The 16,585-nt window shown below is 38.8% G+C and overlaps 1 long non-coding RNA gene across 1 annotated transcript; it reads left to right on the top strand.

The window, feature by feature from the left end:
- The first annotated feature begins 12,652 nt into the window (after window positions 1–12,652).
- LOC131238601 (uncharacterized) lies at window positions 12,653–13,248 on the top strand. The gene is made up of 2 exons (XR_009167965.1): window positions 12,653–12,917; window positions 13,094–13,248. It is a non-coding gene; the product is annotated as an uncharacterized LOC131238601 (long non-coding RNA).
- Window positions 13,249–16,585: the final 3,337 nt, after the last annotated feature.

Below are 16,585 nucleotides of genomic sequence, written 5' to 3'. Positions count from 1 at the left end.
TAGGGCCCACATATCATGTATTTGAGGCCCATGAGCATGGCCCGCCTGTTGTGTATATGTGTCCCTTGAGTAAGGCCCACTGTGTTGTATATCAGGCCTTTATGTGAGACCGAAGGCCCATTATATGTTTGGCTCTATGTGGACCATTCCTTGAGGGCAATGTTGGTTAAATGTCCACATTGTCGAGGTCAATTGTCGATGCCAGTTGTTGATACCGATTATGAGTATGTGACAGCATAGCATCATGATACATGCCCATACGCATCATCTGCATGTTTGTTATGAGATGTAGTTGATCATTGCATATGTCATTGAGCATGTTGTTATGAGACTCCCTGATAGGTGAAGGTTATCTCACATGAGCACGTGGTATGCGCAGGATTGATACATAACTGGATTGTATGACTCTTACATCTCGTATTATGATTACTGTATGCCCTAGCGACATCAGGGCCGAAGCCTCCACAGGCATATCATGGATGGTCAAATAGGACACCAAAAATGTTTGGTTCTAGCATACGGGCGTCATAGATATCCCTGGGTGAAAATTCCTAAACCTCCGTGGCCAGGAGACGCCCCAACGTCGAGACCGAGTGGATACATAAGCGCCCAAGTACCGAATAGCAGGAGGCCGCATCTCCCACTGTGTCGTGGTCAGTTGGGAGGGGGTGTGGCCTTACCCGCTCGAGAGTAGGGGGCAATACTAGGCTGAGTTTGACCAGCTCGTGAATGGGTCCGCTATTGACGTACCGGATAGGTATTGGCAGACTATTAGCCAGGCGGATGGTGAGGTTCCTTACGCTCACTTGGACTGTGCGGCTAGGAGAGCGGCAGTGCCATTTAGAGTATACTAAACTCCGGTGATGATCCTAGAGATGAACTGTACTGATATGTGGATTTAGTGAGTAGGAGTTGCATATTCATTCATGAATTCATTCATTCACTATCCACTCGGGTTGGTGGTGCGCAACTATTTGTTACGTGTGCCTTCGCAATGGCCAGGATTTCAGTTGGGGCGCGTGACTAACTTGAGATCAAGAGTTTACGACATTAAGTCTGACTATCCAAATTTAGGTATGAGACTGGTTTGGATAGAAGTCCCTTGTGATGGACCTCATAGCTTGCGATACTACGTACTATCATCCCGACCTCACACTCCGACATGGTCATTCCATTCACACCGCATATGGCATTTTGAGTTACTACGTTTCTGCATTTATATGGTCTATATACGGCTGATGTTATTCATAAACTCATTAGGAATTGTATATTGCATCGCATCCTCGGCATCTGATATTTGGCTTTTTATGACTCCTTATTTGCATAGCTGTTCTATATTGCTTACTCTGTTATCTTATGATTTATGATCTTGTCAGTATTTCTGCTTACTTTGATAATTCATGATCTTATCAATCTTTCTGCTTATTCCGATAATGTACGATTTATGGATTACCAGTATTTCCGGCATTGTATGATGATGGCATTGTATTGAATACTTGACACTTACCCTGTGCACACACCTACACCACCCTCTAAACTTTTTATAAGCTTATGCACGATAAATGTGTGCAGATGATAATAGGTTGCAGCAGTGTTGAGCTTGGAGCGTGCAGCGGTCTTCTGGAGCTTGACTTTCAATTGATGTATTTTCCTTTCAGCATTGTACTCAAATGATTATATTAGTGGATATATGATGATGATGTTGCCTTTATGATTTGGGTATACGTATGGTTATGCTTATTACGAGTTAAATGTATACAAAAAAAATTCCTCCTTATAGGATCCCAGGATCGGAATCTGGCGTATGAACGCTAGGAGCTGAAAATGGGGTACTACGGAGGCTGTCGGCACCAGATTCGGCAATCGGGATTTCTGTGAATCCGATTTCCAGGTTTGGGGCATGACATCAGATGTGTAATCCATTTTCAGAGGACAAACCCCATACTCTAACTATCGCCTGATCATCTTAAGTAACACTGTACAAGTGGTTGAATAGGTGACCGATCTTATTAGAATTCGGTCATATATGGTCAATTTCCAACGTATCTGCGTATCTTGGCACTTGGGGTCATAAGCTGTTCTGTTTGAATTGAGTTGCACATTCAATTCTAGCACATCTGCACTAATCACGTGATTGAGATTGAAATAATAACAACATGCATATTTGAGATGCTTTCTGGATAAGAAAGTATCAAGATAGATCCGAAACTACTAGCTTCTCGGATATTCCTTTCATAGCTAATTCTTTTAATGGGAAATGTTCATGGCTCACTAATCAGACTTGAGATCAGTCTTGGATATGTCAAAATTCCTCTGATGAAGACAACTAGACCAAGATCATCGTACAAGAAATTGAATCTAATCATGGACCTTAAATTGATCATGGTTTCTCATCTGGTGGCCCACCTCCTCAACTTCTAATTGAAGTGTTGGACAGTTCAAATGGTCTGAAATATTGGTTGGATTTGACACTTGATACTAATTTGTTATCGTATCATATTAGATCTAAATCTAGTTCTCTTGATCCCAATAGAACTATGACAATAGGATTGAGTTAAAGGGCTCTCCCATTCTTTTAATTCCGATCGATGTACATAATTAGGACCTGATATAAATGTGTTTCTCTTTTTATTTGGGACCAACCCATAGCCATATCTTCTCGGATGTCAATCCAATCTTCACATATTCGGAACCTTCTTAATTGTTGCATATGACTCTCCAAACATACCAGGAAAGATCTCTCATTTTGAAAGGATCGCGACAGATCACCTTGCGGAGTGTATCATAGCAGGATATATGATAAAATCTACTCTCTTAGCAAATCTTTTATATATGTGCTACGGATCGTGGCCACATAGCATCCATATGTGACGGCTTTTTACTGGTCTAAATGAAGGCGTGTAAATGAGTTTAAACACTACCATGATATTTTGGGGTCCATTTTTTGCCATAAGCTTCAACCATAAGACCTATCTGATAGACTGTCGAGATGCATCCAGTAGAAAACAATGTGTACACTGTAGAGTCCACATCATCTGTCAGTCTTTGGGAACAAGATTGACCATCATTCAGACCGAATGGATTAACAGAATGATTAATTTGAACGTCTCCCGGCGACCGAGACGTTTGATAGATGGGCCCTCACCGTAAGGTCCACCTTGATAATATGTTGCAAATCTACTCCGCCCATTCATTTTTCCAGCCCATTTTACGTCACCTTCCCAAAAATTAATCACATCCAAATATCAGGTGGACCACACACAAGAAACAGTGATGATTGAACATTCACCATTTAAAACTTCCTAAGGCTCACATTAAGCAGATCTATAATGTTTCTTTGTCATCCAACCCCTTGATAAGCTCAAAAAGAACAGGATGAAGGGAAAATGTAAAGATTAGCTATCCAAAACTTTTGTGGCCTAAAAAAGCTTTTAATTGTCATTCATGACTTTTTTCAGTGGTGTGGTCAACCGAGATTTGGATATGCTTAATTTTTGAGATACTGTCCTTGAATGATCTCGAAAAACGCATGGACAGTGTGGATATGAAATAAATTCTTCAAGGTGGCCCCCCCACGGTAAGGGTAACACCAACTAAGCTGTTACTCCAGCAACTGCAAATCCACTGGCGGGAAATACCCAAAATCTCCAATATCAGACTGATGATGATATACTCTTTTCCCAACCATCTGTCCACCGGCCACTAATCAAAATGTCAGGTTCTTCAAATTGGTGAGATTTTTAGGTAGATCTATCCACAGCGGGGGCTAGATATCAGATCAATGATCTGGATTAGTGTGACGAATATCTCCATGATTTTGAAAATATCGTGACCCTAAAATATATTAAATGATGTTATCGCGAAAGTTAATATCGTGTTTTTTTAGGTGATATTGATATTATCATGAAAATTAATATCGAAAGTATTAAAAACCTTGACGATTTTTTTTTTTAATATCCACGTCACCCATCCGTTTTCTCAGATAATTGAAGGACGTTATTTCAAAACTTTAAGCGTATACAAATGTCTGGCAGAACACAACACTGGAAATAAGTGGTGAATAACCATTAAAAGATTTTTATAGGTCACAATGAGTTTTGGATCAAGCTAATATTTCTAATTTACCCTTATTCAGTTTTTATTGACTTTATCAATGGTTTGGATGGAAAATAAATATTAAGAATCTTCTTACAATGGGCCTTGCGATCAATCATCACTGTTCCTTGCGGTACGGTCCAGCTAAGATTTGGATGTGCTTAATTTTTAGGACAGTGTACTAAAATGGGCTGTAAAAACGGATGGACGGAGTGAATATACAAGATATGATTGAGGTGGGCACTACGGTAATGGTAACACCGAGTAACACCTAATCCGCGGAGTACAGAGATATACTTGTCCCGGGACTGCGTGGGACCCACAGATACGTCCGTGGAAAATCCACTCCGTCCATATGTTTTTAAAATAATACAATAGGATATGCCTCTAGAAATAAGGCAGACAAAAAATTCAGGTGTGCCACACCGACAAAACAATGGGAACAGAAATGTCCACTATTGAAACCTCTGGAGCTGATGATGATGTTTATATACCATCCAAACTTTCCATATGGTTATTAGAACTCATATAAACTGTACGAACAAATATCATCACGATACAAAACTTATGTCACCGCCCGGAGTTCAATTCCCTCCGTTTCCTGTTGTATGGCCCACATGAGTTCTTTATCTATCTGATTTTTAAAATCCTGTCTTATTGTGGTATTTCAAAACCGATGTACGGAGTGGATTTTTACTGATATATCTGTGGGCCGCACGTAACCCCGGGCACAGAAATCACGGGCAATCCGCTTCCGTCATAATCTTGGGGAATTCTAAGCTAAGTACATTCGGATTCGTGAGATTGGGGTAGTGCTTCACAAAAGATCTGTCAATGTGGCATAGTCCAATGATATCCGGACCATTCATAAGGCAGGTCCCACTATGAACGGCCCATCCCAGAAAATAAGACTGATCATCTCATAAAGTTGGACAACATGTTTGTTGAAACCCTTGGTACATATCCTAACCTTCTATGTCCTTGTACGAATTTTTCCTGCTTGATGAGTGGACCGCCTGACTTTTGGACCAGGGAAGAATGATGATAGGAACTGAAGAATGGCGGTGATCTTGCACAGAGTTGCCACGTTCGCACGAATCATGGAGCCGGTAAAACCGGACGCGGATTTCCCGGAAAGTTTCCGCGCTGGGAATCTAGGTGGGGCCCACCGTGATGTTTGTGAGAAATCCACCCGATCTATCAGTTTTTGGAGCTCATTTTAGGAAATTTGGGGAAAATGAGCTGATTCAAGACTCATATGGGCCACACGAGAGAAAACAGTAGGTCACCGTTGATACATTTGAATGGCCACAAAAGTTTTGCTTTTTAATATCAGGCTAAGACCTTTTTTAGTTATAAATTCATCCCAGTGGGAATGACCTTACAAACGGTTTGGATGTCATATAAACATCAAGGTGAATCTAAAAATGAGCTGATCCAAGACTCATATATCATGCTAAGATTTTTCCCTCTTGTGTGGTTCGCTTCCTGACTTTTCTTTTTGTCACCGGTACCAAAATGATCTCAGAAAACGGATGGACGGGGTGGATTTATCACAAACATAACGGTAGACCGCACCTATATTCTAAAAACCTGCTGTAAAGCACTCTAGGCTCTGTGGGGCCCCAGGTTGTATGGGTAAAATCCATTCCGTTAATCAGGTTTTATCGTTGAGACTATGGGGATGGGATACCGACCATAGGTTTTTACGTGGTTGGAGATTTTTTTTATTTTTATTTTAAATCTGGCTGATCTTCTGTATATACGGTTCTAATAGGGTTTCCCACCTGATGGGCGGAGTGGATTTACACATACAGTACAGTGGGCCGGATAGAGCTCGGGTATCTCTAACCGCTGCGTAAAACAGGCGTCGTAGAATCTCTGTCCAGATCAAGGTGGCAGACTCATCAAATGACTTTGGATTGCCGTTCTTCTTTGTCAGGAGCAGATTGCCTTTGGCACCACGATCTGTGGGACTCGGCCTTGATGTAAAACGCCGTCCATCCATTTTGCCAGCTCATTTAAGGTCTTGAGCCTAAAAATGATGTAGATTCAAAGCTCAAGTGTACCACCAATCAAAGTTTTAAAATGATTATTTCACCAATAAACAAATGTCCACACATCATAGTTTATGATTATTTCACCGGTCTGATTTTTGCGTCAGAATTTAGTGACAACAATTTTTACAATTTAGTTAGTTTACATTAAATTAATATATGCAAATTATAACATCTCTAAGTGCCTGTGCATCAAGCATCACATGCTGGCGAGAGTATCAAATAATTCTCTTCAAGTTTCCGGCCCATGCCAGGTCAACATAACCATTGTTGATACAAGAATCTGGAACACCTTCCACCACGCCCTGGTCTTTCATAAAGCGGTTAACAAAGGAGACCTTGGCTCAAACAAAGGACCCTCCGATGCCAAAGTCAAGATAGGAAAACTGGGTCTAAGTTGTGTAGAATAGATAGAGGTGTGAGATATTGCGTACATGTTGCAATGGATTTCTCTGGTATTTATAACTGTGGGGTGAAGAGATCATGACCGTCAATCTCGGCACAATTTATTTCATCAAGCAGATGTCGCACGCACGGAGATATCGGCCTCTATCTTTGGATCGTGCGCCGAATCACTCCCGTATGCCTTAATGGGACATCTACGGGCGTGATGTTCGACCACGTCCATACTTGGGTTAGTTCTACAACTCGGTCTCCCAAGCTTATGGTCGGGTCTTATAGTCGGAGAATAGGAATAAGAGTCCGCTGGGCGTATTTGTTCTGGTCTTAGTCCTTGGCCTCGGAGTCGAGAATGAGTTATGCTTGGCTAATCCAGGGCCATAATTCTTCAGATGAGGATTCCGATCTAGAGCCGTGACTCCTCGCAGGAGAGCTCGGCTTGGTTGACCCGAGGTCGTAGTTCCCTGGAGAAGAGCTTAGCTTAGCCAACACAGGACCATAATTCGGAAGCTTAATTGAACCCGATGTAATATTTCCCTTCCGAGACCTTATGAATCAGTTCGGCTTACCCAAATTTGCCTTTATTGGTCTTGCTCAAATTTTCCCGTAACAGCCATGATGAAGCTACTACGACTGCCTAACACGAGCAATTATCCTATCCAAGGTCATCAAAAGTCCATGGTTTATCCCAACAAATAGATGGATCGTATCTTTCATTGTAATGTAGATATCATGCACGTGCACATTGATTCGCAATGTATATATTTCAAATCCATGGGGGATAAAGAAGAATTGATTTTCAACTTGAAATTTTCAAGAAGATTTTATTATATATTCATAATAATAATTAAATAAAATGAAGAAATAAAACAAAAAATAAATAAATCCCCAACGTCAAAAGTTCCTCATCTCCTGTTCAAATGGTCTTTTCGGCACGTGAAATCCCAGCATCCTTTCCCGTACTGCTTCGTTCAACGGCCTGCTCATTAGGAAAAAAAATTTTGACACTCAGTCCTAGTGATGGATGATACACAGGCGATTAAAATTGCATAATTGGAATACAAGTAATTAAGGTAAAAACGTACATATCATGTTTACTAGCTTAGATGTATGGTTAACCAAACATCAATCTTAAATTACGGTTCTAGACATCAATCACACTCCCTATATTTTTTTTACACTGTCCATTTAATGGAAAATTTTCCTGTGAATGAGGAAATCGGTTGGATTTTATTTTTATCAAATAGGTGATTTTCTGTTGGGGATTACAAGATGGACGGTTTGGATCAACTATATAATTCCACTCTCATTCCACGTTTTAGTATCTGTATATAAGCTATAATAGTAAGGTAGAGTATCAAATATTTTATCATAGAATGTGTTTTCAACGCAGAATCGCCAACTGTCAATTCAGTTAGGGCCTGTTTGGATTCAAGATCTGGTTGTATTGTATTGTATCGGGTGGTGTTCACGTATACGCTGGGCGATATTCAAAATACATCCAGTGTAGACGTGCCACTAACCAATATTTGGATAGGATGTATTACTCTAGCATGTATACAATTTCATGTCAGATCAATGTTTGGAAACGACCGGATAAGGGTCACACGATATATATATGTGCATGTAGTGGAGCTCATTCACTATTCCATTGAATGATCTGAGCCATTCATTCACTTCAGAGGATGGGCATTACCCATGTCTAGGTGTCCTTTTGTTTCGATGCAAACTATTGCAGAGTCTCAACCGTTAAACATGAAATGGACGGCGGAGTAAACACCCTCATGGGCCATGCTGATTTCACTCCAAAAGTACTCCCTTCCGAATGGTTTTTCTTCCTAAATCCAATGGACAGAGTGGATTTTCCAAGAAACTTCAATAAGTGAGCCACCAAACTTCATAGAGTCGACGTACGTCGACTCTGCTGCCAACCAGAGGTTCCGTCTTTTCATTGTGGGCCACCATCATGCAGTAAAAGGTAGATCTGAACCATTCATCAGGTAGAGGGAGAAAAACCCATTAAAAACATGTTGACCTTTCATGGCCACGTACTTCCTCATGATCGCTACAATGATCAAAAGAAGACCATTCGGCTGTTGTTTTAACTTGATTGTCTCAGTAGGCCACATCATCGGATGATCAAAGCTCATCATTCATGGTTTAAATCTCGAGAGGAAGATGATGGACGGTATGGATTTGTCAAAAGACAGTTATATTGGGCATTACCAGCAACACAGTGAAAGAAGAAAATGCTTTCTTCCTGTTTACGTCTGACTGAACGTTCGGCCGGTTGCGTGGTACAATCTACTAAAAGAAAGAGGGTTTTTAGCGACGAAACTTTTTTAATTTTCATCGCTAAAGGCTGTAAACAATTTTCGAAAACAATCTAAATCCTTACTTTTAGCTACAAAAATTTCCTTAGCTAAAAAACGTGGATGAGACTTTTAGCGACAAACATTTTCATAGTTAAAGGCTGTAAACAATTTTTGAAAAAAATCCAAAGGTTTACTTTTAGCTACGAAAATTTTTGTAGCTAAAAAATGAGGATGAGACTTTTAGCGACGAACATTTTCATCGTTAAAGGCTGTAAACAATTTTTGAAACAAATCCAAAGGTTTACTTTTAGCTACGAAAATTTTCATAACTTAAAAACATGGATGAGACTTTTAGCAGCGAAAATTTTAGTCGCTAAAGGTTGTAAACAATTTTTCAAAAAAATCAATAGACTTACTTTTAGCTACGAAATTTTCGTAGCTAAAAAATGTGGATGAGACTTTTAGTGGCGAAAATTTTCGTCGCTAAAAAAACGTGGATGAGACTTTCCGTGATGAACTTTTAGCAACGAACATTTTCGTCACTAAAGGTTGCAAACAATTTTTGGCAAAAATCGATTGGCTTACTTTTAGCTACGAAAATTTTCGTAGCTAAAAAACATGGACGAGACTTTTAATGATGAAAATTTTTGTCTCTAAAGGCTGTAAGCAATTTTTCTAAAAAATTCGAAAGGTTTACTTTTAGCTACGAAAAGTTTCATAGCTAAAAAATGTGAATGAGACTTTTAGCGACGAAAATTTTGCGTTGCTAAAGGCTGTAAACAAATTTTTAAAAATATCAAAAGGTTTACTTTTAGCTACGAAAATATTCGTAGCTAAAAAACGTGGATGTGACTTTTAACTACGAAAATATTCATCGCTAACAATTTTTCCAAAACACTTGAAAGGTTTACTTTTAGGTACGAAAATTTTGCGTAGCTAAAAAACACGAATGAGACTTTTAGCTACGAAAAGTTTCGTCACTAAAGGTTGTAAACAATTTTTGAAAAAAATGAAAGGTTTATTTTTTGGGCCCACCGAGATGTGATTCACAAATCTAGCCCATCCATTATGTGTATGTCTTATTTACCCCTATCCATCCATTTTGCCAACTTATTTTAGCCAATGAGGCCAAAAATAGGGCAGATCCAAATCTCTGGAAAATTATGGAAACTTTTTGGGGCCAACAAAATTATGGATCATGTTGATATATGTGTTTTCCTTTCATCTTTGCCTGTGATGTTATCAACATGTTGGATGAGAAATAAACATTACAGTAGGCCATAGGTAGTTTTTAAATGTTGACGTTCGATCATCATTGTTTTCCTGCGGTGTGGTCCACTTGAGATTTTAATCTAACTCATTTTTGAGCTTATGCCCTAACTTTATATAGAAAAATGGATGGACGATGTGGATAAAACACATACATCATCGTAGCCTATAAAGCTTTGACTCCTGGACTGTTGTTGTTGGGGTCACTTGCCAAACTGCATGTAAATCCCTCCACTCTGTCCATCTATTTTGACAGATCATTTTAGGTTATGATACCAAAAAAGAGGCAGATGGAGACTTTGGTGGACCACACCACAGGAAACAGGGGTCACAACTGTAGTCATTTAGGTGGGGCCTATATAGTTCCACAATAATGTCCACCACAAAAATTCATCTATATAGATCATTTCAAGGCATGGGTCAAAGAATGAGGCAGATCAAAATCTCAAGTTGATCCACCACAAAAAAAAAAAAGAAAAAAGAAAAAAGAAAAAAAAGTAGGGATTGAACGCTTACTAATAAAAAATTTCAGAGGACTACAGAAGTCTTGGATCAAGCTAATATTTGATTTTTATCTTCATCCATGTCTTTTTTTTAAACTTATTAACAAGTTAGATCTCAAATAAACATCATAGCGGCCCTAGGAAAGTTTCAACGGTGGGTGTCACTGTCCCCATTGTTTTCGGTGGTGGGGCCACTTGTGATTTGGATCTGACTCGTTCTTTTGATCATCCTATAAAATGATCTCTCCAAATGAATGGACGATGTTGATATAATACATACATCATGGTGGGGCACACACATCTGACTCCTTTTTTGGATCGATTGTTAAAATAATCCGTTAAAATGAATGGACGAAGTGGATAAATAACATACATCACGATGGGCCCCACAAGACTTAAAAACTAAGAGACGGATTGGCTACTCCCCCTGACACCAGCCTCATGGCTGGTGGTCGGTGCTCCGTGGGGCCCACCATGATGTATGTGTTTCATCCATTCCGTTCATCCATTTTTACATATCATTTTAGTAATTTACAAAAAAAAAAAAATTATAGGGATATAAATCTTAGGTGGACCACACCACAGGAAAAAAATAATGATTGGATATCCACTATCAAAATCCTCCTAAGGCCTAATGTACTGTTTATTTGACATCTAATCTGTTGATTAGGTCATAAATACCCAGATGAAGGGAAAAAATAAATATCAGCTTGATCCAAAACTTTTATGGCCCTTAAAACGTTTTTAATGGTCAACATTCATTAAACACTGTTTCTTGTAATGTGGTCCACTTGAGATTAAGATATAACTCATTTTTTCCATAGGAAACCGTGGGAATAATGTTTCCACCATTGAAACCTTTTTATAGCTCATGATGATGCTTATTTGTCATCCAACTTGTTCTTAATATCACAAAGACATGGATGAAATGAAAACACAAATATCAGATTGATCTAAAACTTTTGTGGCCCCCATGAAATTTTCAATGGTAGATGTTCAATTCACACTCTTTCCGGTAGTGTGGTCCATTTGAGCTTTGGATATGCTTCATTTTTAGCCCACAATGATGTAAGTGTTTTATCCACACTATCAATCCATTTTTCCCGATCATTTTAGTAGTTAAGCCCAAAATTAAAGCATATCCAAGGCTCAAGTGGACCATACCACATGTAACAGTGGGAATAATGATTTCAACCGTTGAAATCTTCCTATGGCCTGATTTTTATTTGTCATCCAACTTGTTCAATGGGCCTTACAAGGATTTTAATGATGGATATCTAATTACTATTGTTTTCATGTGGTGTGGTCTACCTGATATTTATATACCTCTCACTCTTGGGCCCCACCATTAAAAACTTCTAAAGGCCATGAAAGTTTTACATCAAGCTGATATTTGTGTTTTACCTTATTTCATGTCTTTGTGGGCGTATATGTTTATTTTTCATCCAATCTGTTCATAAGGCCACATGTATGCGTATGAGGAGTAAAAACACACTACTAAAAAAAAATGACTAAGGATACAGAACATGTTGGATTTTAGCTAACGATATGAACTAGAGTTGGTACACTACTAGAAATGAATGGTCCTAGAAGGGACTTCTTGAGGCCCATCACAATATATGTGTTTTATCTAATCCGTCCATCTATTTTAAAATATAATTTTATGGTATCTTCCTACAAAAATAAGGTATATTAAAGGCTAAAGTGGACCACATGGTAGGAAACAATAGAGATTAAATCACACATGATTCCTATGGCGTGGTCCAGTTTGACGTTCAATATAACTCATTTTTAATATCATTTGGTGAATTTATTTATAAAAATAAATGGATGGAATGGATAAACCATATACATCATGGTGGGCCCCACGTAGGTACCCAATCCATGCCAAAAAAATTGGGCGCACTTAAAACACTGCCGCGCGCCGAAATGAATATGCAGCCCTCCCTATTCCTCTCTCTCTCTCACTCTGTCTACGCCCAAAACCAGAAATCCCTCTCACCCTCACTCGCCCTCTCCCTCGCCCTCTCCCTCTCCCTCTCTCCCTCTCTCTCAATCTCGCTGCCGTTCTCGTGGGCTCAACAGGTTGACAACCCTAAAAGGCCTCTCTCTCTCTCTCTCTCTCTCTCTCTCTCTCTCTCTCTCTCTCTCCTTCTGTCAATCTCTCTTCCTCTCGATCGGACTAGTAGCTACGCTCAACTGCAACAGCCTGGTAACCTATCTTTACGCTCAGGGGTTTGAATCTATTGAGCGCATTGACGAACGGGGTTGAGATATGGGTTAGGGTTTTGATTTGAGCACATGATTCTTGAAATCGAAGTTAATGGAGTGGAAATCTATTCTAATTTTGGATTCAAATGCCAGCCTCATAGAAAAATTGCATGCTCAGGGTTTTCATTCAGGCCAGCATTTATACAGGTATGGTGTTCATAAATCTGTTTGATTCATCTTGCAGGCCACAATATGGATTGGGAATGAACTGAAGGGCTCCTCCATTGAACAATCCCAACCATCTAATCAGTATACTTGCCTCCTATCGCATATTATGTGTTGAGCCTATTGGTCATATTTCCATTTTAATTGTACATTTATAGGAAAGTCATTGACTGGCTAGGATTTTTTGATTGAGGATATTTTTAGTCCATTGCAAAGCTCCTTTTATTTTTATTTTTTATTTTTTATTTTTTTATTTTTTTTTCTTTCTATTTTTCATGGAGACTGGTTGATTTTTAGGAAGTTTTTTCTTTCCTCTAATTTTTTATTATTGAATGTTTTTTTTTTCTATTGGCTTTGATTTTTCGGAAGGCAATAAATTTTGTTTATGGCCTTATTTAGTATGGTTTGTGTCGCTAAGAATGAAGGATTTAGATTAAATAATTGCCTTTTAAGAAAGCATGCACGATTATATGATGCTTGTTAGATATTTGATGAAATGGGCATGTCAAGTTTGGTTGTTTGGATGATGCTTATTAGATATTTGATGAAATGCCTAGGAGAAATCTTGGTTGGGTAGAAGTAATTCCATAGTTTGTGTATGAAATAAGTATTCTTTTATTTAGCAAAGAATACTGAAATCTTGTTTGGTTGTTTGGAGGATGAAAGGGGAGTTTGATGGGGTGGTGATGATGGTCACCTTGAGGCCTCTACATGAGAGGGCCTTGGAGAGTTCTAGCCAAGGGATGGTGTGGCCCAAGGCCTTGATTGGGAAAATGACCACATGGGGCTCTTTGGATTCCATGGGAAATGGGCTATGTTAATGGAGACTGATTTGGGCTAACGGAGTTGTGAGGTCTTTATAGGGTTTAGTGGGTCATTAATGTGGTGGCCCCATCCCAGGAAAAGATTCCACACTTTGGCAGAGTGGGATGGATGAATGATGATACGCAGGCACTTGGAAATTGCAAGGGTGGAATACAAGTGACAGTCCAAATCATGACCTCCTTTAACTGTATCAAGAACCTCCATTACACTTGGAAATCAACTCTTTTCGCCCATACTGCATTACTAGGTATGGAAAACATTTCTTGTCATGCAGGTAGCAAACAAATCTCATTCCACATTTATGTTATATTTCAATAAGCTTTTTAAGATGGTTGGTGCTTTTATTATTCCACATGAAGGAAGAAATAGATAAGCTTCTTTTTAAAATAAATTTCTCTAGTTGCAGATAATAATCATGACTTTGAATTGGGATTTTCCCCTTCAATCCATATGCAATGGCTAGCATTGGAGAGTGACCATGAACAGAGAGATTGTGCAGTGAGAATGGATTTCCATTTAAGGAGTACATGTGCTTCTGAATACATGATGATAATGTGTTCAAATTGGAAGAAACCAATGTATCTCACATTAGTAAGACGTGAGAGTGATTTCTTTGAGTTCATGGTTATGTTGTGATTTTTTATGATCTTTGGTGCTCGTTTATATTAGAACATTTCCAGCTTCTTTCACTGTTGAGGAATGTAATTTTGCAGGTGGGTGCCAATGCCAGCAGCCCAGATGAATCAATGTGGCACATGTGTGTGAGATCCAGACTGTTCATCAGCTACGTTCCAAGTGAATATTCCTTGGCCCAAAGATCCAGCCGGCACATCTGTCAGGTGGGTTAGAAGTGGAGGGAAAAAAAAGGATGGCTACATAGTGAGTAGAAGGATTAACCAACTGTCTGCAACTAACATCCCCGTCTCGCCCACTTTGATGAGTGGCCTTAATTTCAGGTTAGAAAGCATCCACTGCATATGCTTGATGAACATCCCAGATCTTGTATGCATGTGCCATGACGCATGTGTGGGGCTTGTTTTTGGAGCATTCATTTGTGTGCTTCAAATAGCATTTCCTTGTATTCATTGAGAAGCAGTTACTAACTTTATGGCACCAAAAGCCTAGCAATGGTGGTGCAATATAATCTCCAATATGTGTATTTTGGGAATGGTCCATGAAACATGATTGCATCGATGGTGCTTATAAAATAAGCTTGTGGTTTTACATCGTTATCTCACATCCAACCGAGGAAATTCTCTCAATAGCTATAATGCAAGTCCAAGAATATGTAGTTGGCTCCGACTTATTTTTTTGAAGCTGGTATAAGTAGGGTTGATGTTTTAGAGCTCCTAAATTATTGGACTTATTACATTTCCCTTGCTTATAGGATTATGTTGCAACAAGATGGTATAGAGCTCCTGAATTGTGTGGATCCCTTTTTCTCTAAGGTGCATGAATTTTAGTTGGCCAGATATGTGGAATCAGTTTGATAATTCAAAGCCTGCCTCCACTTTTCTTACTTTGTGGAGTCACTGCTTCAAAATCTACATTACATGAGTTAGTAATGACATGAAACTACCATCTTGTAATTAAAAATTCCTTTGTACATGTGGCATGATGTTTTGGACAGAAAACAGCATGGTCACCCAAAAGGTTGAAAGATATCTATCCTTGATTTCTGCTTACAAAGTAAGCCTGTAGTGGCTCACCTCATCTCATCTATGAGAAGTTTCTTGTCTCATGCCTCCTAATTGAAGAGATTTGTGGATGTTCATAAAGTAGTTCAGGTCATCTCATTGTCATCATTTCTTCTTTCACTATATTTGTTTAATTAATTGATTTTTCGGGAGGATTGTTGAAGTAATGGTGTTTTCCCCCTTTTTCTTCTTTACTGTTTTCTTACAAACTCAATGGTGTGGTTTGAGGGTATTTTTATGTCTTTGTGCTACTGTGGAGCTGATAGTGCACTTGGAGCTATGGCCAGAAGCAACTTTTCTTCTGTATATATTACATATGGAAATCCCAAGTCTGCTTGTATCTTTAATTTCAGGTTCCATTTTGTTAATGTCTACTAGTTCCATAAAATGGTGTTTGATCATTGCACACAATTGATAGCTTAGACATGGCAATTTTTAGGTGGGTCATTAGTTTACATTTATATTTGATAAAAATCATCTAAACAATGGAAAGGATCCTCTTGAGCTTATTTTTTAAATGGAAGCCTCCCATATAAAATGGACAATCAAGATCATTTAAATAGGAGCCTCTCCATCTCCATGAAGTTCAATGACCTTCAGTTCTCGTTTTGGTTACATTCATTTCTCTTCTGATGAAGGTTTTGTCTTTGATATTCGAAGTGAGAATGGGCTGGTAATGGCAAGTCACATCAAAAGTTAATTTGTCTTGTTGATATCTTTTTCTTTTAATTGGCTTGTTGAACTCATGTAAATTGCCTGAAAATTTAATTACATCTTTCTACTTTGTACTTTTTACTTTGTTTAAACTGCTGCTACATTTTGATATCCGTTTCTTGAGTTCTATGTTTCATAGTTTCTGACATTGCGGTATGGAGCAAGTTGAGAGCCTTCAATCCTTGTACCAGCTAATGCTTGTAATGAATTTTTATGAGTACTAGGTAGCCTATTAATGAAAACAATGTCTTTGTCCATAATACGTCTATTTATGA

Source organism: Magnolia sinica, chromosome 3, assembly GCF_029962835.1.
Source record: "Magnolia sinica isolate HGM2019 chromosome 3, MsV1, whole genome shotgun sequence".
Lineage (NCBI taxonomy): Eukaryota > Viridiplantae > Streptophyta > Magnoliopsida > Magnoliales > Magnoliaceae > Magnolia > Magnolia sinica.
The sequence above is the reverse complement of the archived record's forward strand: the minus strand, read 5'-3'. Positions and strand labels throughout refer to the sequence as shown.